This window comes from Rana temporaria, chromosome 12, assembly GCF_905171775.1.
Source record: "Rana temporaria chromosome 12, aRanTem1.1, whole genome shotgun sequence".
In the NCBI taxonomy this organism is placed as follows: Eukaryota; Metazoa; Chordata; class Amphibia; order Anura; family Ranidae; genus Rana; species Rana temporaria.
This window is the reverse complement of record NC_053500.1, coordinates 68,682,423-68,703,311: the sequence shown is the minus strand read 5'-3', so window position 1 is coordinate 68,703,311 and position 20,889 is coordinate 68,682,423.

The window sequence follows — 20,889 nt, the reverse complement described above, 5'->3', positions numbered from 1 at the left end:
AACCTTGTGAGTAGATTGCTCACTCCATTGGTGGTGAAGGGTGCTACTGTGAAGAGGATTCCCCCCAGCTGGGGCAGGCTTTCCAGTGTGTAGTGCAGGAACAAAAGACATCCGCCGAAGACTGTGGTGACTGGACACTCAAGAGAGAGTATTGTAGCCGGAGAAAGAACCTGCGTGAAAGCCGTCCTCAAGCTGTCTTGGGAACAGCCGGGTCCCTTTGTGGTACTGGATGCTGACCCATTAGAGGGAGATATCGGGATAGAGTTTTCCCAGAAATTGTGTCCACATGGGCGTTACTGAGGAATGGGGGAAGAATCCCTGTCAGTGTTTTGGAATAATACCAGTCAGCCTGAAGCCTTGTATGGTGATAGGAAGAGTGAGTGAGGCTACTCCTGTGATGGAGGATGACTTGGTCCAGAGATAAATTGTGAGAGAGTCTCCCGTTCAGTGTCCCACTTTGTCTCCCAGTTGGGAAGAAAGGGTTAGAGCTCAGCTAGCCAGGTGGGGAAAGATGTTCTCCAAGAATAATTTTGATGTGGGCTGTGCCAAAAGTGCAAAACACAGGATTCGACTGAGCGAAGATAGGCCTTTTCAAGACAGAGCTCAGAGGATCCCTCTTGAAGATCTCCATTAAAAAATCCAGGAGTCCTTACGCCTCCCCCATTGTGGTAGTGCACAAGAAAAATGGGTCTATATGGATGTGTATTCATTATAGAACGCTGAACTGAAGAATCATTCCTTATTAGTGTACAATAAATCGCAAAGAAGATGCTTTGCACTGTCTGGCTGGAGCAAAGTGGTTTTGCGTATTGGATCTGAAGAGTGGATACTACCAGATTCCTATGCATCCTGATAACGAGAGAAGACAGCGTTCATCACCCTGTTGGGATTCTTTAAATTTGATTGCATGCTGCAGGGATTGACGGAAGCCCCAGTCACCTTTAGAGGTTAATGGAGAACACGGCGGGCGACACGAATTGGATAGAGGTGCTCGTGTGCTTGGATGACATAATTGTCTTTGGCAAGATGTTAGAGGAGCATGAAGCAATGCTCGAAAAAGTCCTCCAGAGACTTCATGCAGAGGGGCTGAAATGTCAATTCTACCAGAATTCAGTTACCTATTTGGGGCACTTGGTCTCAGCTGATGGAGTAGCCAGGATTCACAAAAGCTGAAAGCTGTTACCTCTTGGCCTCAACCAAGTACTGTTACAGAATTGAGGTCATTTCTAGGATTCTGTTACTATTATAGAAGATTTGTGATAAACTTTGCACAAATCCAAATGAGCTGTTGCAGAAGGAAGTGAACAAATTCAAGGGAGCCTAAACATTTTTGACCCAGGAAGCCATGTGAATCTGTTCAGGATCAATGGACACCAAATTGTGAGAAGGTCTTTAGACGTTTAAAGGTAAGCCTCACTGAAATGCCAGTTTTTGCCTACGCTGACCCTTCTAAACCTTATGAGCTGCATTTGGACGCTAGCCGAGTTGGGCTAGGGGCTTATATCAAGAATCGAGAAGGGAAGCTTCGTCCAATTATCTGGCACTGCAGACTTACCCTCTCCTTTCTTAGACTGTCTCTGTGTTCCCCTCGGGCTGGGCTCAGATTACATGCATCATATTCCTGAGCCAAGCAGAAAGCAGCCAGACTGTCATCTCGGTCCATTCTGCAGAAGGAAGTTCCTACACTGTATCCAGATTGGTGAGTGGACACCTGCCGACAAATCCAGTACCAGTCACTAGCATACTCCAAAGGACACTGTATACAGACACCTTATACCTGGATTACCGAAAGGATTACTACTGGTCAATCTCAGCTGCTTTGCCTTGACTGCATATCACTGTGCCACATTTTAAAGTTTTGTTTCTTTGAGCTCCAACTGCCAGTGAAGGCAACCGCAAGGCCTTTCATTTTGAACACCGCTATTCTATTGCTATTTAAAGGGACACACCACTAGTACTTATATTACTTAATCTCTCATTTGAATTGAGGATATAATAGGCCGGCCTGGGGTTCCCCTTTAGCAGTGGTATTATACACAGAAACCAGTAGCCCTTTTTGAGATCCATTAATTTATTGTCTGCTTTCTGTATGCCTTGATATTATATATGTCATTTCTGTTTCAATGTATTTATTGGCTTTAAGCCATAATATAAGAAATCAAAAGCAAGCATATAGGTTGCCCTCGCAGGAATGATCAGGTATTAAAAAAGAATCCAAGAGGAATGCAAACATAATAATCATAGTTAAACCTTCTTGTGATTGGGATGATATTGAAGGATAATTAAGGTAAAATGGAAAGAGAAGGGAAAAGACCATACACCACAACCTATTCACAGTCCTCCAAGGGGAGGTCCCATTGCCGTGACCAACCCCAAAGAATGGAGTCTGTAAGTACTAGAATAAAAAAGAACCAGAAAGTAGGTAAGAAAGGACAAAGTCTAGAGAAGGAAGGAGAAAAGGAAAGGAAAAATAACGCAGACTCAGATACGCTGCCAGAAGCAGTCAGAGGAGGCCCGAACAAGCCGGTTGGAGTGAGGGAAACTCATAGGAATTCCAAGGTTCCCAGACTTGAGATATTTGGCGTTTGAATCGCTCACAATGCAAGACATCTGCTCATGGAGCATCAAGGCAGTCATATGTGACTTCACCCCTGAAAGGCAATGCACAGCATTTTCCAGGCCTGGGCTATGGTCCATTTAGCAGATATAAAAAGATAAGTAGCCAGCTTCTGCTGGGAATGCGTATGGGCCGGGAATCAGAAAATGCAATAGGGCAAACTTTGCGTCCCTGTGGACTGTTTTATAGAAGCCCTGGACCAGAACCTCACCAGTCTCGGGCAGGACCACTTAAAAAAAGGGACACCCTCCCTTTTGCCCACAGTTACCCCCCGGGTAAGCATGGGTGACCCAGGCAGGGACCCAGTACCACCTAAAAAAAAACATATGCGGCTTTGAGCATGTTTGTATTGAAAGGACATTTTGCAATTGGTTTCCAAGCCTTACTTCTGTCCTCTAAATCTATCGGGGACTAGAGGTCCCGCTCCCATTGAGACATGTAGGAGAGGGATGCTGATGACAGGCGTCTGTTCAAAGATGCGTAGATGGCAGAGATGAGGCCAGGGGCTGCTGGGGCATAATGGCATGCATGTACAAAGAAATAGGGGTAGGTGGACGTGTGGCGCAGGGCAGAAATCCAATGTTTTAGTTGTAGAAAGTGAAAATACTCCCCAGCTGGAGCCTCACGAATGGCCTCCCAAGATGGGAAGAAGCGAAAATCTTGGACCCGCGTGAAACCCCAGGAGAGCTACTAGGAGAATTCCCAGGGTTACGTTAAACCTGGGGGAAAGATGGGTTTAGCATGATAGGCAGCAGCGGATGAAAAAAAGACATTAAATTGCCCAAGTAGTGAACCGAATACCCTTAGACTATGCAGCATTATGGAGGCTCAAGGAGGGGGGTTATTATATATGGGGAAGCCAAAGCAAGGCCTGTATTGAATATGGATCACTTTTGGGCAGTTCAAGCAACACCCAAAAAGGGACATCCGAGGCCACGTGGAGCATAGCCAGCAGGGGGAGATCTGTGCCGCCGCATAGTATCTAGAAACGTTAGGGACCTCCAAACCCCCTTGTAGCCTATGAACATATAGAGTGGATCTAGAAACTCTGGGGCATTTCTGGGCCATAAATAAGAGAATCCAATTGTGTAGAAACAGGAAGAAAAAAGGGGAGCACTCGCACTGGTAACGTGCGAAAATAGTATAGGACCTTGGGTAGAATCGTCATTTTGACAGCAGAAATCCTCCCAATCCAGGAGAAAGAGGGATATTGCCAGGTATGCATAAGGGAGGTTAAAGTGTGCAACAGAGGGTAATAGTTAGCAGAGAGCAAGGAAGGGGGGGAAGGTGTCAGTTTGTTCCCTAGATAGTTGATCGAGTGGAGTGCCCAGCGGTATGGAAAGTGCTCTTGAATCTGTTCTACAACTTCGGTGGAGAGAGTTACATTCAGTGCTGTCCTCTTAGAAAGGTTGATCTAAAGACCCAAAAAGGCAGAGAAGCGATCAAGCGTGAGCTGCAGATTGAGGAAGATAAGTGGGTTGGTCAGGACCAAGCGGGCATCATCAGCAAAAAGGTTAGCCTTATATTGAATCCCTACATAAGATACTCCTGAGATGTCCACATTGGCCCTGATTGCTTAGCGGTTCCAGCCCCAGAATAAAAAGCATCAAGGACAGGGGACATCCCTGCCAGGTGCCCTGGTAAATGGGGAAGGGATCGGAAAGGAAACCTGCATATTTTACAGAGGCCGATGGGGATGAATAAAGGGCCTAGGTCCAGGACAAAAAGTGAGTTCCAAAGCCCAAGTGGGATAAAATAAATTGAAGATAATCCCAGGAAAGCGAATCAAACACTTTATAAATATCCAAAGAAAGTAAAAAAACTGGGATTTTACGTTGAGGAAGAATGTGGATAAGATGGATCACTTTACATACATTATCACCCACTTGTCGGCCCGGCATAAAGCCCACCCTGTGGGCTCCCTGTGGGTGAGGGCCTGAAGGTATTCATTAACTCCGGAGCTTAAGATTTTCCCCAAGACCTTCAAATCCACATTCAACAGGGAGATAGGGCGAAAAGACTGAGGGTCAAAAGCCTCCTCGGCTGATTACGAGATCATAGTGATGTGGACTTTGAGAGAGTCAAGGAAAGGCTGTCCGCCTCTATGCAGGGAGTTAAAGTAGGAAGTTAAATGTTTTATAATAAAGTCCAGTGAAGCCGTCCAGACCTGGGGCTTTTGAAGACTTCAGCGATTTTATAGCGCACATGACCTCCATCTCAGTAATAGATGCATTCAGGGCGCCCCGAGCTGTTGAAGTCAGCCGGGGGAGATTCAGTGGTTGGAAGAAGTTCTCGGCCCTGTTCATGTCAAATGGGGAAGGTTTACTGTATAAGGAAGAAAAGAAAATAAACAAAGGTGGAAGTGATCTTTAAAGGGTCACTAAAGGATTTTTTTTTTTTTAGCTAAATAGCTTCCTTTACCTTACTGCAGTCCTGGTTTCATGTCCTCATTGTTCATTTTTGCTCTGATGTTGCTGTAATCCTTCTCTGTTCTGAACACTTCCTGGTTGTCTGTTTCCTGATGAAAAAAGTCATGGGAGCTTTCTCTCTGTGGTCACTAATCAAGGAGGTGTGATTACTGTGTGTCTAAAACCCCTCAACACCAATCAGTTTAGTTTTCCAAACCATCACTGCCCTGTATTGGCTCTGAGTCTCTGTACATCACAGAAGCAGAAAACAGCATGCAAAAACGAAACTGAAACTGCAGGTACATTATATGATTAGATAAAAATGTATCATTTTTAATCATTTTTAAAAGGAATCAGTTAACTATTATGGCCCAGATTCTCAAAGGGCTTACGACGGCGCAGCGCCATGTACGCCGTCGTAAGTCCTAATCTGGGCCGTCGTATCTATGCGACTGATTCTTAGAATCAGTTAGGCATAGATATCCATTAGATCCGACAGGCGTAAGTCTCTTACGCTGTCGGATCTTAAATGCAAATTTTTTTTTGTCCGCTAGGTGTCACTTCCGTCTTTTTCACCGCCGAGTATGCAAATTAGCTAGATACGCGAATTCCCGAACGTACGCGCGGCCGACGCAGTAAAGTTACGATGTTTACGTTAGGCTTGTCCCGGCGTAAAGTTTCCCCTGGGTATATGAGGCGCAACCAATGTTAAGTATGGCCGTCGTTCCCGCGTCGAAATTAAAAAATTTACGTAATTTGCGTAAGTCGTCTGTGAATGGTGCTGGACGTAATTTACGCCCACGTCAAAACCAATGACGTCCTTGCGACGACATTTAGAGCAATGCTTGCCGGGATATTTCGCAGTTCGTTCGGCGCGGGGACGCGCTTCATTTAAATGAAACACGCCCTCTACCCGCCGAATTTGAATTCCGCCGGGTGATTTACGTTACGCCGCCGCAACTTTACACGCAAGTGCTTTGTGAATAAAGCACTTGCCTGAAAAACTTGCGGCAGCGTAACATAAATCAGATACGTTACGCCCGCCCAGTTTTACGCCATTCTACGAGAATCTGGGCCTAGGTCTCTATACCCTGTAAACGGTAATTTCAGCAAAAAAAAAAAATCCTTTACAACTCCTTTAAGGGATCAGAAGTGAGCCCACCTCCCCATACCCTCAGCTGGACCGGCCCATGCGTGTGGCCCACAGAGTTGAGTTTCCTGGCTTGCATGGGGCCAGGGTTGTTCGCACTGGTGTAGAATTTATGTTTGGTCCAACGCAGGGCCTTCTGCTTGGCTGGTTGCGAGAAGGTCTAACTCAGTGGCCAGGTCATTGCGGGCCTTTCTAGTGGCCACTGTTGGGTGTGCCTTCCAGGCAGCATCCAAAGCCGTCAGAAGGGAGGACAGCACTCAAACCTTCTACTCCCTAGCATATGCAATTTGGATCAGGTGGCCCCTTTCCATAGCTTTATGGACCTCCCACAAAGATATATGGGCTGAAACAGAGCCAACATTATCCGTAAAGAAGGCTTGAACATGTGCCTGAATCTGAGCACACATGTCTTGGGTGATCAAGAGAGATTCGTTGATATGCCAGTGATAGGAAGGCCGGGACAAGCCGGTGAGAAAGATGCTAAAGACCAAGGGATCGTGGTCCAACCACATGTATCTGTTATTTCAAACTGTCATTTAATTGCTTTGGGGACTTTTTCAACTGAGTCTTTGCTGTTTAACCAGGATTTGGCTGACTAATACCCTGTTACAAGACCCTCCTTTTGATTAAGTAAAATCTGAGAGAGCTAATCAATCTACCTTGTGTCAGTGTGTTATTTAAAGGCATATACAACATGTCTGAACCTAGAGTGTCAGGAGGGCTGGAAAGTTCACAAAGTCAAGGTGGCGCAGCTGAACATGCAATTGTAAAAAATAACAAAGGGACAGTGGTACAGGTGTATAAATATGGCCATACAATCTCTTTTATATTTTCCAAAACTATCTATCCATCTATCCAATTACTCTTTATCCAGTCAGGCAGGCCCTTGCACTACATTAGGGATGTCCGGTGGGCTGCATGCAGTCCCAGGGAGTTTAGTATGTGGACTGAGCCTGTCTGGAGGGACCCTGGGGAAGCCAGGCAAATGCACGCGTGGAATGCCGGGGATGCTGTGAAAACATAGTTGATGAGTGAAGGGTGTGTGCTAATGAGGTCAGCGGTTAAACTCCTTCCTGTGTTTTACTGGTTTCACCATTCCAAATCTACATGCCAGGAAGTGATGAAGCTTTCTAAGTGTAGCACTACCCCCGGAGGAGCTGCTGGATTTTTGGGCGGCACATTACCTCATGGCTCCTCCGAAATTCCTAGGGGTGAATGATGCGTATTGCATGTAGTAGAAGTAAAGGAATGTCCACGACAGGTGCTCTTTGCTGTGCTCTTTATTACCCAGCCGGGTAAAAACAGTAAACTTGTGGTGAGGAAAGTAAAGTTGAAGAAGAATGGAGAATAGCAGATTCAGGCATGATAATAGGAAACAGTCCTGCTCCCAAACGTAACCCTTCTATGTGCCACTCCCGCCGGAGTGGGTTTAGTGTACCCGGACAGGTCTCTCACTGAGTATCAATTGTCCGAGTATCACTCGGACAATTGTAGGATAAAGTCTCTGCCACAGACCCTCCTTAGTGAACTTGAACTTGAGAAAGAGCCTCTGCCACAGACTCCCTCGGTGAGCATCAGAAAGACACCTCTGCCACAGGCCCTCTCTGGATAAATTACGCCTGAATCTCCTTCAACTTGTCGCCCAGGTGCCGACTGACAGGTGATCAATCTCTCAGTGTGCGGCTACCTTGATCCCCGGTGGTCTGTCCAGGCCCTTTTGGACCGCCAGCCTCTTAATGGCGCTCCTCAGACCCACTCCTCACCGTACAGCTTGGGATCTTCAGAAGTGGGAACCCAGTCACTCACTGGGTCCCCGTCGCTGTTCAGATGCTCCGAGCCAACATGGTCCCGGAACCAGGAAAACCGCGTGGCACGCACGCCCCGGCCAGGTAGGCCATAGTGCTGGGGTCACCCTAAAGGTTGGTGCCACACCGGACGAAGAAGACCCAGACCAAATGGCGTCTGTCTCATAAATACCCCTCCCTAACATGCACAGCGAAGACAAACCCTCCTGATTGGCTGCTGGGTAAGAGCACCCAAACCTTGACTCGCCTGCTGCCACCTGCTGAACACCCCAGTACAACAGAATAAGCCCACAGCACAGCCAAGCTGAGACAAAGACCCTGTTTTGCATTTTAGAATCTGGATCAGAGTTCAACTACACTTTGATCTACCCTTAAATTTAACTAGCACCAGTACTATAAAGTACATAGGCGCTACATAAGCAATACAGCAAGGGCTAAAGTAAGGTCTTGTTCTCAAAATGAAAGAAAACTCTTATTTTTCTGGTATATTGGTACATAGGGGAACTTGGCCTTTAAGCACTTAAGGACCGAGTCACGCACTTTTACTTGATAGAATATCCCGAACAGGCAAATCAACGTAATTATACGTCACTTTAAATCTATGTCCGCCGATGTCCCGCAATTGTGTGTCATGGAGGTGCAGAACAGGGAGATGCCTGTGTAAACAAGACATCTCCCCGTTCTGCCTTGTGACAAGACACGGATCGTGAGCAGTGATCAGTGTCCTGTCACAGTAAGCCGCGCCCCCTAACAGTTATAATCACTCCCTAGGACACACTTAACCCCTTCACAGCCCTCTAGTGGTTAACCCCTTCACTGCCAGTCACATTTATACAGTAATCAGTGCATTTTTATAGCACCGATCGCTGTATATAAATGTGAATGGTATCAAAATAGTGTTGCTATTTTGCAGTCATGATAAAAATCGCAGATCGTCGCCATTACTAGTAAAAAAAAAAAATATTAATAAAAATACCATAAAACTATCCCCTATTTTGTAGACACTATGGGCTAGATTCAGGTAGGGGGACGTAAGTTTGTGCGGACGTAGCGTATTTTATTTACGCTACGCCGCCACAATTTAGAGAGGCAAGTGCAGTATTCACAAAGCACTTGCTCCGTAAGTTGCGACAGCGTAGCGTAAATCTGCCGGCATAAGCGCGCCAAATTCAAATTGTCGAGGTGGGCGTGTTTTATGCAAATAAAACATTACCCCACGTAAATGACGTTTCTCACGAAACGGCGCATGCGCCGGCCGTGAACGTATCCCAGTGCGCATGCTCCTAATCACGTCGCAAATAGTCAATGCTTTAGACGTGAACGTAATTTACGCAAAGCCCTATTTGCGAACGACTTACGCAAACAACGTAAAATTTTCTAAATTCGACACGGGAACGACGTCCATACTTAACATTGGCTATGCCTCATATAGCAGGAGTAACGTTACGCCGGAAAAAGCCTTACGCAAACAACGTAAAAAAATCCGCCGGGCGCACGTACGTTTCTGAATCGGCGTATCCAGCTCATTTGCATAATCTACGCTGAAATCGACAGAAGCGCCACCTAGCGGCCAGCATAAATATGCAACTAAGATACGACGGCATAAGAGACTTACGCCAGTCGGATCTTGGCCTAATTTCGGCGTATCTTGCTTTCTGAATACAGAAAGAAGATACGCCGGCGCAGCTTTGAATTTACGCATTTACGCGGCGTATCAATAGATACGCTGTCGTAAATTCTTGCTGAATCTAGCCCTATATCTTTTGCGCAAACCAATCAATAAACACTTATTTCGATTTTTTTTACCAAAAATATGTAGAAGAATACGTATCGGCCTAAACTGAGGAAAAAAACATTTTTTTATATATTTTTTGGGGATATTTATTATAGTAAAAAGTAAAAAATATTGCTTATTTTTCAAAATTATCGCACTTTTTTTTATTTATAGCGCAAAAAATAAAAACCGCAGGTGATCAAATACCACCAAAAGGAAGCTCTATTTGTGGAAAAAAAATTACGTCAATTTTGTTTGGGAGCCACGTCGCACGACCACGCAATTGTCAGTTAAAGCGACACAGTGCCGAATCACAAAAAGTGCTCTGGTCTTTGGGCAGCCAAATGGTCTGGGGCTGAAATGGTTAAAGGACATGCGTTAGATAATGGAGAAGGAGGCGCAGAAGTCCACGAGAATTCAGAAATATTTGGAGGTGGTAGTAAAACTGGATTGTGGAAGAGAGACGGAAAGTGAAAGAAGAAAGAAGACTTAATTGTGGAGGAATGGGAAAAGAAGGGATGAGACCTGATTGTGGTAGATGGAGAGGAGGCAATCCTGCTCTCCCATTTGGACCTCCATCAGAGTAGACCTATGGTCAATGACTGATACTAAGCATTATATAACCGTTTATTATCTTTTTTTGTTCTCTGCATTTGGTCAGATGACAAGCTGCAAACTAAAGCAATGCATGAAAACTTCCCTAGGCTCTGGGATCAGAGGATTAAACAGGGAAATGTACATGTAATACCCAATAGGCTTTACTGACTGTGGATCCCAATCTGACCAGGGTCTGAATGACCATACATTAACCACTTCAAGCCCGGGCCAATTCTGACACTTTGTAAAGATCATCTTTTTTTGCTATTTTTTGCTAGAAAATTACATAGAACCCCCAAACACTATATATGTTTTTTTAGCAGAGACCCTAGAGAATATAATGGCGGTCATTGCTTTTTATCTCGCACAGTATTTGCGCAGCAATTTTTTAAACGCGTTTTAAAAAAAAAACGGTTTCATGCTAAAAACAAAACAAAAAAAAAAACAGTAAAGTTAGCCCAATTTTTTTGTATAATGTGAAAGATGAAGTTACGCTGAGTAAATATATACCTAACATGCCACGCTTCAAAATTGCACACGCTCGTGGAATGACGCCAAACTTCGGTACTTAAAAATCTCCATAGGCGACGCTTTAAAAACAATTTTGGTTACATGTTTTGAGTTACAGAGGAAGTCTATGTCTAGAATTATTGCTCTTGCTCTTACGTTCGCGGCGACACCTCACATGTGTGGTTTGAACACCATTTTCATATGTGGGCGGGTCTTACGTATGTGTTCGCTTCTGCGTGCGAGCTACCGGGGACAGAGGTACTTTAAAAAAAAAAATTTAAATTATTATTATTGTTAATTTTACTTCTTTTTTTTTAATATATTTTGACACTTAAAAAAAAAAAAATGTGATCACTTTTATTCCTATTACAAGGAATGTAAACATCCCTTGTAATAGGAATATGGCATGACAGGACCTCTTTACGGTGAGATATGGGGTCAATAAGACCTCACATCTCACCACTAGGCTGGGAAGGATAAAAAAAAATGCTTCACATTTTTTTGAATGCAGAGGCCGGGCGTGACGTCCTAACATCGCGCCCGGCCTCCGACGATCATAGAGACTTCGGTGACCATCTGGTCCGTCGAAAATCTCTATGATCTGCATCCAGGGGCCGGCGGTTCCTGTCACCGACTCACCGATCGCACAGGTGAGTCAGTAGAAGCACCGGAGGGCGGCTGGAGGGGGGGGGGATGATCCCTTTCGCCGCCTGTAGGAACGATCAAGCGGCGGAACAACCGCTATGATCAGTCCTATGGTGTAGGGAATCGCCGGCTGAAAATGCCGATATCTGAATGATGCCTGTAGCTTCAAGCATCATTCAGATATAGCCCCTCAAAGAACCACAAAGCCCAGGACGTCATATGACGTCCTCTGGGCGCCAAGTGGTTAATAGATATCTGCCCCTAAGTACTGAGTTATGAGCTGCAATATGCACGCATGCAGGTCTTCAGGCATGGCCACAAGCCCAACCTTCCTGACTAGGGTGACCACATTTCCAAATTGCCATTCAGGGACACACCCCCTCTCTCACCTTCCCCAAAAAAAGATGAGGGGGGGTGGTGGGTAATGTAGTTTCGGGATTGATGGGGAATTTGTTTGGAGGCGAGTTATTTGTCAGGTGAATGTGCCACTCGCCACCAGATGCAGTGCCGCTTGCTACCCATAGCCTGCCACCAGATGCAGTGCTGCTGTCACTCCCTCTGCATGAGTCACGTGCGTAGAAGGAAAGGAGTGGCGTCACTATCTGGAGAGTGAAGATCACACCAGTCCCTGCTGCTTGCAGGTGCTGAGGTGGGTGGGGTGGGGACAGCAGTGCTGCACTAGGCGCAGGCCTCGCTCTCGGTCTCACTGTCTAAAAGTAAATTGTCACTGGTTGCAAGATGCCAGGCAGCGCTGGCCCTAGCAACCAGTTCTGGAAATGTAGTTAGTAGGGGGTGACTGTGTCCTCTATTTCATTCCGGGACATTGTATTGTCCCGGAATGAAGGTGCCCGGGACCCAGGACAGACATGTCAATTGCCGGACAGTCCCGTGCAATCCGGGACATGTGGGCACCCTATTCCTGACACACTTTGAATCAGCTGATGACAAAGTGTCTCTTTAACTACTTGAGTACCAGCCTGTATTACCTCTTCAATACCAGGTAATTTTTCAGATTTCAGTGCTCTGACTCATTCATCCTTGGGGCCTTGTCTGTATGGTATCCTCTTGCTTAACAGCTAGCATTGGCTCTCCCCATCTGGGGATAGTTTAGCTTTCATAGACGATTGTCTGTCTCTTTTACAAGGTATGATTCATTAAGAAATGTAATGTCATCTCTGTCATTCTCAGAATAACTTTGATTTCATTTGTATGGTGTTTGTGTCTGTATCAGCCTCAGGTAACCCATTATGTAGTTTAGCAGCTGATTCTCTGTGTAGGTATTATCTTTTATTTCATGATCTTTGTCCTAGGTATTACCTGTGTTATTTTTTTTTTTCGTATCATGTGTCTTTTTTATGATTTCATCTTTAGTGACTTATAGGGAAACTCCAGTAATATTGCACATACACATTGTACAATTGCTAAGCAAGCCATGTTGTAATTTAATGTTATAAAAAAAAAATTACCTTTACTTTTTTTAAACTGCAGCCGTTATAATTTTCTGTAAAATTCAATGCAGTATGGCAAACTGAAGGCCTTCTGTATGCTATTGGTACAGATTGTCCATAGAAATTAGTATAAAGCAGAGTTGCGCTTATACTGAAATAACACAGAGGAGTAAAATAATGAATTGTGAAGTACAAAAAAAACATCAAATAGATGAGAAGTACTATCCCCTTAAAGCAGGAAGGTAATTGTTGAGCAACGAAAAGTGTGAGTCCTATACAGTATTCCACACTAGGGATTAGGGATGAGCCGAACACACCCCCGTTCGGTTTGCACCAGAACCTGCGAACAGACCAAAATTTTGTGTGCACTTTAGAACCCCGTTAAAGTCTATGGGACTCGAACGTTTGAACTCTAAAGTGCTAATTTTAAAGGCTAATATGCAAGTTATTGTCCTAAAAAGTGTTTGGGGACCTGGGTCCTGCCCCAGGGGACATGTATCAATGCAAAAAAAAGTTTAAAAACGTCTGTTTTTTCGGGAGCAGTGAATTTAATAATGCTTTAAGTGAATCAATAAAAGTGAAATATTCCTTTAAATTTCGTACCTAGGGGGGGGGGGTGTCTAGTATGCCTGTGAAATAGTGCATGTTTCCCGTGCTTAGAACTGTCTCTGCACAAAGTGTAATTTCTGAAGGAAAAAAAGTAATTTAAAAATCACTCGTGGCTATAATGAATTGTCGGCTCCCAGCAATTCAGAGAAAAGTCATTCATATAAAAAATAAAATAAAAGCGTGGGGGTCCCCCCAAATTCAATTACCAGGCCCTTCAGGTCTGGTATGGATATTAAGGGGAACCCCGCTGTCAATTTAAAAAAACAATTGACGTGGGGTTCCCCCAAAGTATCCATTCCAGGCCCTTCAGGTCTCGTATGGATTTTAAGGGGAACTCCACCCCAAATTAAAAAAAAAATGGCGTGGAGTTCCCCCAAAAATCCACACCAGACCCCTGATCCGAGCACGTAACCTAGCCGGCCGCAGAAAAGAGGGGGGGGACGAGAGAGCGCCCCCCCCTGAACCGTACCAGGCCACATGCCCTCAACATGGGCAGGCTGTCCCCACAAGGGCCTCATCCCCACAACCCTGGCCGGTGGTTGTGGGGGTCTGCGAGCGGAGGGCTTATCAGAATCTGGAAGACCCCTTTAACAAATCCCGGCCCCCCCCCTATGTGAATTGGTAATGGGGTACATTGTACCTCTACCAATTCACGAAGGGAGTTTAAATAATAGTAAAAAAAACACACACACCGTGGAAAAAGTCCTTTATTTAAAAAAAAAAAATAATCCAGCGGTGGTAATCCACTCTCGTTCCCCGCGCCAACGCTGTCGGTATCCAGCGACGGGTGATCTTCTCTCCGCCGGGGTCCAGTGATGAGAAGATCCATCCAGGTCCGGGATCCAGAGCGCACGCATCGCCGGCCGCCTGTCTCCACCGGAGACAACCCGGCGAATGACGCGGCTTGAGCCAGTGACAGCTCTTATATAGGTGAAGCGGGGCCACCTGTCACGTGACTCGTTCCCCTCTGACTACGTCACTGGGGAAGCCCCAGCTTTCCCTTGCGTCAGAGGGGGTTGGGGTCACATGATGGATGGCCCCACCTCACCTATATAACAGCTGGATCTTCTCAACGCTGGACCCCGGCGGAGGGGAGATCTCCCGTCACTGGATACCGACAAATTAGGAGCGGGGATCGAGAGTGGATTACCACCGCTGGATTTTTTTTTATTTTTTAATAAATGACTTTTCCCACTGTGTGTGTGTGTGTGTGTTTTTTTTTTACTATTATTTACACTTCCTTAGTAAATTAGTAGAGGTACAATATACCCCATTACCAATTCACATAGGGGGGGGGGGGGGGCCGGAGCAGACAATTCATTATAGCCGCGAGTGATTTTTAAATGACTTTTTTTCCCTTCAGAAATGACACTTTGTGCAGAGATAGTTCTAAGCACGGGAAACAAGCGCTATTTCACAGGCATACTTTACCCCCCCCCCCCCCCCATGTACGAAATTTAAAGGAATATTTAACTTTTATTGTTTGACATTAAACATTATTAAAATCACTGCTCTCGAAAAAAACAGACGTTTTTAAAAAAAAATGTTGCATTGATACATGTCCCCTGGGGCAGGACCCAGGTCCCCAAACATGTTTTAGGACAATAACTTGTATATTAGCCTTTAAAATGATCACTTTATATTTCTCCCATAGACTTTAACAGGGTGTTCCGCGGCTTTTCAAATTTGCCGCGAACACCCCAAATTGTTTGCTGTTCACCGAAAAAACAGCAGAAAAAACACTGCTAAAGTCTATGGGACACGAACGTGAAAAATCAAAAGTGATAATTTTAAAGGTTAAAATGGAAGTTATTGTCATAAAGTGTTTGGGGACCCTGGTCCTGCCCCAGGGGACATGTATCAATGCAAAAAAAAGTTTTAAAAATGTCTGAAAAAAAAAATTCCAGCGATGTAAACCTTCCTGGACCCGGGATATGGAAAAACACGCCACAACAATAGGAGGCACCTGCCGAATAACGCTAGACCCGTCTGGACAGCTCTTAAATAGCTGAGAGCAGGGCCACCTGTGACATGCGCGGGTGACTCCGCCCCCTCTAAAGTCACGGGAAACCCCCGTTGCATCAGAGTGGGGCGGGGTCACCCATACATGTCACTGGGTAACCCCGCAGCATTTCACTGTTGTGTCAGAGGGGGCGGGGTCACCCGCACACATCACAGATGGCCCCACCCTTAGCTATTTGTGAGCTGTCACGGCGGGTCTAGCCTCATTCAGCGGAATCGGATCAGGCGGCTTATATTTCCGTATCCAGAAAGGATTACATCGCTGGAAACTTTTTTTTGCATTGATACATGTCCCCTGGGGCAGGACCAGGGTCCCCAAACACTTTTTATGACAATAACTTCCATTTTAACCTTTAAAATTATCACTTTTGATTTTTCACGTTCGTGTTCCATAGACTTTAGCAGTGTTTTTTCTGCTGCAAACCGGGGGGTGTTCGGCTCATCCCTAGCTTCCAGTTCGAGTCGAACTCAGGTTCGACTCGAAATTTGCCTGTTCGGTGAACAGCAAACAATTTGGGGTGTTCGGCAAATCTGAAAAACGGGGAGAGCTGTGTGTAAACACAGCTTCCCCGTTCTTCTCTGTGGCACCGTCATCGATCGTGTGATCCCTTTTATAGGGATACACAATCGATCGTCACACCTACAGCCACATCCCCCTACAGTTAGAAACACATATTAGGTCATACATAACCCCTTCAGCGCCCCCTTGTGGTTAACTCCCAAACTGCAATTGTCATTTTCACAGTAAACAATGCATTTTAAATGCATTTTTTGCTCTGAAAATGACAATAGAAAAAAATGGAGAATCCCCCAGGGTGGGGCTTTTTAGGCAACAGTAGTACAAGTAGTCATAGTAGATACAAAAATATATGGTAGTTTAATAGTAACAAAAGGTATCAAACAATATATGGTAAACATGTATAATACAATAGTTTTAAAAACAACACATATTGGGGTGTAATTTGGAAAGAGTAAAGAGTCCACAATGTAAATACTGGGCCCAACGCGTTTCGGGTTTCCTTCTTCAGGGACCGAAGTATGTGTGGAGTCAGAGAGTGTAACAAACAACTTTTCTAGAAAGATAAATAAATAGCAATGTGTTGAAAATAATAACAACATACAGTGGAAATTAAACTGGCACAGATAAGAAAACATCATACCACCCAAGACGTTTCAACGGCTCAATACACCCCTTAATAGGACATCGCAGTCGGGACGCATGGCAGACCTCAGATGGTGAAGAGAGGAATGAGGACTGGCATCCTATATCGATCACAAAGTAGCAGGACCTTTGGCCCGAAGTGTCACAGCGTAAAAAGTTTATTTGATTGTATTTTTATTTTTACCTGTCCCAAAATATAAATAAGAGGACAAGATAATATTAACGGTGCCAGAAGCAAAAAACCGCAGAAGAAAACTGAACCAAAAAATTATATATAAGGTGAGAGACATACCTGTAATGTCAAAGAGTAGCCAAAGAGGTCAGTAGAGAGCTCAGAAGCTAGAAAGTGAAAATAATATAAATGACAATTTAGAGATATACAGAGTGTGAGGAAATGACATGTAAGGCAATGAAAACAGGTTGGGAGTCTAGCTGGGAGACATCAAAGGAAACAGTACTTACAAGGGAAGAAAACACAAGCAGTGTGAGGTATATAATGATGCTGCAGCCGTCCAGCAATGTCTGACATTGTGGGGCTGCTTGGCTTTAAATAGGAGAAGGGAGGGAAGGGGGAGTAGGGTGGGAGGCGTCTGTCAAGGAAAGCATGAGTTACTATAGGTCAGTGTGGAAAAGGGGGCGGTGCTAGAAAGTGTCAACGTGAAGCGCCTCCAAGTGAGGAGGGGGGAGGATGTGTGTGCCCCGCCCTCCTCACATGGAAGCCCGCACTAGCAACGTAGGTGTAGCAGAGCTGCATCGAGATGCAACTACGTGATGTATACAATGGGCGGGACAGAGAGAGAGGGCGGAAGATACTTCCCGCTCTCTCACCTCCGCCCACACTCGCCGCCTGACAGCGCGAATGACGCAAGCACGCCACAGCGCCGTAGGAGCTAAACAACAATGGGCGGGACAGAGAGAGAGGGCGGAAGATACGTCCCGCCCTCTCACCTCCGCCCACACTCGCCGCCTGACAGCGCGAATGACGCAAGCACGCCACAGCGCCGTAGGAGCTAAACAACAAGTGACCAAAGAGATCACATGACACAGGGGTAGGGGATATGCAAATGAGTTAGCTGTTTGTACAGAGTAAGCAAGAGACGTATGATACAGGGCATAAACGATGCAGGTATGGGGGGAGATGAGTACATGAAAAGTCAGCTGAGGAGGAAATAGTAAAGAAAGGGGATTAATGTATTAAAACTGCTAAATGCAAGTAGAGGTTTGTCTATACAATAGTTTTTAATTACAGGTATGCAAGATGAAGGGAAGGACCTCCAAGGTGATATTCTCTGAAATATTGCCTGTGCCATGCGCAACACAGGAAAGGCAGGGGGAGATTAGAGAGCTGAATGCATGGCTAAAGACCTGGTGTAGGAAGGAGGGATTTGGGTTTCTAGAGCACTGGGCTGACTTTTCATTGGGGTGCAGCCTATATGCTAAAGACGGTTTGCACTTGAATGGAAGGGGGTCTGCTGTGCTGGGGGAGAGGTTTATGGGAATGCTGGAGGAGTATTTAAACTAGGATTGAGGGGGGAGGGTGAATTAGAATTACATCGAGCAGACAGGTCAGTTAGTGGTCAGACATTAATGGAGAGTGGAATGGGGATAGATGGGGGGAGGGTTATGGCAGGTGACAAGAAAGTTCCCATGTTGCAAACAGCCATTGGAAATAATAGTGCCATTTGTACTACTATAAATTATATGAAAAACACCAGAGAAAAATGTAACAATACATTTAAGTGTTTGTTCACCAATGCCAGAAGTCTGCCAAGCAAAACAGGTGAGCTGGAAGCTCTGATGCATGAGGAGAGCTATGATGTAATCGGTATTGCTGAAACTTGGCTTCAATCCTCACATGACTGGGCTATTAATATTCCTGGCTATGCTCTCTTTCGGAAAGACAGGGTAAAAAGGAAAGGTGGAGGGGTCTGTCTCTATGTGAGAAGTGACCTCAAAGCAAGCGTGAAAGAGAACCTGGTTGATGGAGCGTGTGATGAGGCTGAAGCATTATGGGTGGAACTGCATACAGATGTGCGTAGTTCAAAATTAATCATTGGAGTTTGTTATAAACCACCCAATGTTAATGAGGAGGTGGAGACTCAGCTCCTTGCACAGATGGAAAGGGCTGCAAGGTCTGGGACGGTGATAATAATGGGGGATTTTAACTACCCAGAAATTGACTGGATTAATGGCACTTCTGGGACAGTTAAAGGACAAAAATTTAAAAACCTATTGCAGGACAATTTTATGGTGCAGTTTATTGAGGCCCCAACTAGGAATGATGCTCTGTTGGACCTGATAATCTCAAACCATGCAGAGCTTATTACTAATGTTCAGATAAAGGAACACCTGGGTAGCAGTGATCATAACATGATTTCATTTAATGTTAACTATAAGCAAGAAATACATACAGGAAATATTAAAACACTAAATTTTAAGAGAGCAAATTTTCCAAGGATGAGGGCTGCTCTCCAGGACTTGGACTGGGAGGGACTATTGGCACATATGAACACAGAACAGAAATGGGAATTCTTCAAAAAGACTGTGTGGAACCTCACTGCAAAGTATGTTCCCATGGGCAATAAGTTTAAAAGGCTAAAAATAAAACCTATGTGGCTCACGGTCAAAGTTAAAAAAGCTATAAACAATAAGAAAGTAGCTTTTAAAAAATATAAAAATGAAGGAACACTAGTGTTGTTTAAATGTTACAAAGAATATAACAGGATATGCAAAAAGGAAATCAAGGATGCAAAAATTCAAAACGAACGACAGATTGCAAAAGATAGTAGGACAAACCCCAAAAAATTCTTTAAATATATTAATAGTAAAAAGGTGAAGTCTGAGCATGTAGGCCCCTTACAAAATAATCTAGAGTGGGTGACTGGGGACAAAGAGAAGGCAAATTTATTAAATGTTTTCTTCAGCTCTGTGTATACAATGGAGCATGGGGGAGCTCATGTCCAAAATGGGGGTGGGAGTGACACAGCCCCAAATCCACAATGGCTCAAAAGTGATATGGTCCAGAAATATTTAGACAGAATAAAGGTGGATAAAGCACCTGGACCTGATGGCATCCACCCACGGATCCTAGGTGAGTTGAGCTCTGTCATTTCAAAGCCACTGTATCTAATATTTAGGGACTCATTAAAGACAGGAATAGTACCACTGGATTGGCGCAGGGCCAATGTGGTGCCCATATTTAAAAAGGGAACAAAGTCTTTACCAAGTAACTATAGACCTGTTAGTTTAACTTCTATAGTTGGGAAGATACTGGAACGTTTAATAAAAGACCACATGGATGAGTTCTTGCTGGAAAAAAACTATTTAAGCAGCAGTCAACATGGATTCATGAAAGACAGAAGTTGTCAGACAAACCTGATTTCCTTTTATGAAGAGGTAAGTAAAACCCTGGACAGAGGCGTGGCTGTGGACGTGATATATTTGGATTTTGCAAAAGCGTTCGATACAGTTCCGCACACACAGCTCATGTGTAAGGTAAGGTCTACAGGATTGGATATATCAGTTTGTAAATGGATAGAAAACTGGCTGAAAGCCAGAATTCAGAGAGTCGTGGTTAATGATTCTTACTCTGAATGGTCCAATGTTATCAGTGGTGTACCCCAAGGTTCAGTGCTGGGACCCTTACTTTTCAATATATTTATAAATGATATTGGGTCTGAGATCAAAAGTAACATTTCTGTCTTTGCAGATGACACCAAGCTATGCAGTGGAATAACGTCCTTACAGGATGTCTCCAATTTACAAGCCGACCTCAATGCTCTGTCTGATTGGGCGACTAAGTGGCAGATGAGGTTTAATGTAGATAAATGTAAAGTTATGCACTTGGGGGCTAAGAATATGCATGCATCATACATACTAGGGGGAGTACAACTGGGGGGGTCTGTAGTGGAGAAAGATCTGGGGGTTTTAGTTGATCATAAGCTCAATAATGGCATGCAATGCCAAGCTGCGGTTTCCAAAGCGAGCAAAGTCCTTTCTTGTATTAAGAGAGGTATGGACTCCAGAGACAGAGATATAATTTTGCCCCTGTACAAATCATTAGTAAGACCTCATCTGGAATATGCAGTTCAGTTTTGGGCACCAGTTCTCAAAAAGGATATAGGAGAACTGGAGAAAGTGCA